Source organism: Quercus lobata, chromosome 9 (genome assembly GCF_001633185.2).
Source record: "Quercus lobata isolate SW786 chromosome 9, ValleyOak3.0 Primary Assembly, whole genome shotgun sequence".
NCBI lineage: Eukaryota > Viridiplantae > Streptophyta > Magnoliopsida > Fagales > Fagaceae > Quercus > Quercus lobata.
The window spans coordinates 48,555,895-48,558,574 of record NC_044912.1 but is presented as its reverse complement, the minus strand read 5'-3'; the positions used below and the strand labels follow the sequence as shown (position 1 = coordinate 48,558,574).

The 2,680-nt window shown below is 33.1% G+C and overlaps 1 long non-coding RNA gene across 1 annotated transcript; it reads right to left on the bottom strand.

Annotated features, from left to right (window-relative positions):
- On the bottom strand, positions 1-1,383 carry LOC115959082. Its single transcript, XR_004084757.1, has 3 exons — positions 1,295-1,383; positions 1,042-1,180; positions 1-294 (listed from the first exon to the last, which is right to left on the bottom strand). It is a non-coding gene; the product is annotated as an uncharacterized LOC115959082 (long non-coding RNA).
- Positions 1,384-2,680: the final 1,297 nt, after the last annotated feature.

Genomic DNA, 2,680 nt, shown 5'->3' with positions numbered 1-2,680 from the left:
TGCATTTCCCAAAACCAAAATTGCATTTGGAATTAGCCAATTGAAAAAAAGTTATTAACTACAGTGGTATTCCATTGGGATGGTTTGTGTTAAACTACACAAAGACCTCCCTGACTGTCGTTCCAAGGGGTCAAAAATCTAATCCCTACTTGATGGCATGGCAAACTTGAGAGATTTCTTGTACTCTGTTCCTTGCCTCAATTCCCATCTCTTCCGTAAACGGTAAGTTAATGGAATCAGCCCATTTGGAGAGTAGCCCGGAACATTTATCAACTTGATGAATCTCCTTGAAAACTGCACATCTTGCATATAAAATAGCTTAGTATTAAGCTTCAAAGTTTCTAACAGTTATTCACTTATATTAAACCACAATACAAAAGGGATTATATTAAACCCAAATTAGGTAATGGGTGAATCTTAGAAAACCAAACAAAATTGTTAAATTCATATGTTTCTAAGCTTCCCTACGTTGTTTTCTATAATCTTAAACTCAAACCAAATTGTTCAATTCCACTGAAGTTGATTTTTTGTAAAGAAATCAAGCAAAAAAATCCCAATGAAGCTTCTTTGAGCTGGTGACCTTTGGCTAAGAAATCAAGGACGGGAAAAATGATCATAATACCAGATCTATAATCACATTTTTTTTGGGTGGGCAACTGAAATCTAGATGAATTTATATACTAAAAAGACAATCTCAAGAAACAAGATACTTTTTTTCCCCCTTAAAAATCATGAAATGAAACAAAAACATAACACAAGGAACCGATAAACCCAACAACCAAACATCGGCATCAAAGGACACAACCTCACAAAATCTCCATCAGCCAGTCCTTGGCCATTGACACACACACTCTACTGGTACTGGGCTTCATACCCATTATAAAAATCTCAAAAACATTCAACAATAAATTAATCAGATTTATAAATAAAAAAAAAAATGCAATAAAAGAAATAGATAATCTTCAGTGCTATAAATGAAACAAAGGGATGGTCTTTGCAAAGAAATCACATAAAGAAAAAAAAAATCATAAATTTGATTACCAGATCTAATCACATTTGGGTGGGTAGCTGAAACACTGTTGGTTCACATTCATTCTTTGGTGGAGAGGTAACCGTAGCATCACTGGTGGCTTTTTTTGAGGCATGAGAGAGAGAGATTCTGAGGCATGTTCGGCTGGAACTGGAAGAGAGAGAGTCAAAGAGAGTTTGTGAAATTTTTAAATGGGAATAGGGGTAAGCGTGAAGAAGAGAGAGAGAGGAGAAATTGAAAGAGAAGAGAAAAATGAGAGCTCACACGGATCGCTGACGTGTCTAAATGAGCTGTCCAATTTTTGAGCATTAGATCAATTGAATGGCTAGGATTAAAGTAATTGTACACCGTGCAATACCTAGAATCCTTCAATCCATGAATTAAAACACATTTGCAGCGCAGTGTCTTTTGGGTTGGGTGTACGGTATGACAGCGTGTGGGTCCCGCCCACTTGATTGGTCAAAGCTCATTTATGAGCTTGTCTTCTCATGCCACACAAATTCAGCTTTTGGTTTAATGCAAAGCTGACTAGAAGCGTGTGAGACACGCTCAAGTTGAAAAGAAGAAGAGATCGGGTGCATGACAGTAGGGTGGCAAAATTGGATACCATATGCAAATCCTATACGACACGAAACGAAAATAACCATTTATAAATTAAGATTTAATATGTTTGTATTATATTCAGGTGGACATAAATAATTCGTTTAATAATTGACATGTTTGACATGTTTAATTAAATAATATTTTATTAATATATCCTTTAAATTTTTGGTATAAAAATTTATTAGTTGTTATAATTTACTTTCTTTGACATAATGTAATTAATTATTTGTGATATTGAGATATACTTTAATTTTGAATAATTATTTGTGATGCAGTTATTCATTAATTTTGAATTTTATATTAAAAATAAGACAAGGAGTTTGAGGCTTTGAGCATTTCATTAATTGATGGCTTATTTATTTTTTATTTTTTGACTAGATTAATTAATGGTTTAGGACTAATAAATATTTAAATTTATTGTTAGGATTAATCAAAATGATTATAAATGCCATTATTTAAAACCTTACAATTGATTTATGACCTGTTTTTTATATTTCCATCTCAATGCCTTATGCAAAATGTCTTTAAAAACAATTGGACAATCATTTTGAGAGTCTTTTGGGTTAATATTGTAAAATTCAAAGTTTATTTGCGTTATACCAACTGTTCAAAGATAATTGGGAATATGAGGAGAGAGACTGAATTTCGGCAATGGCATTGCCGAAATTCAGCCAAAAAGTAGGAGAGAGAATGAAGAAATAGGAGAGAGAAAATCTTTGAATTTCGGCAATGGCATTGCCGAAATTCCACTGCCCAATTTTCCCAGTCCTGTGCGTCCGAGTGTGCCCGAGTGTGGAGTGCTCTTAAAATAAAAAATAGCAATGACAGCAATGTCATTGCCGAAATAGGGGAATAATTTTTTTTTTTAGCAATTGTGATAATGGCATTGCCGAAAATGGAAAAAAAAAAAGTGGTTTCGAAATCTCTAGAAGAGTAAAAAAAAGATTTTATGTCCACAATATTTTTACAATAAATCACATATAATTAGTTATTATTAGTTAAAAAAATTGGTGACAACTAATTGTGGCAATGGCATTGCCGAAATAG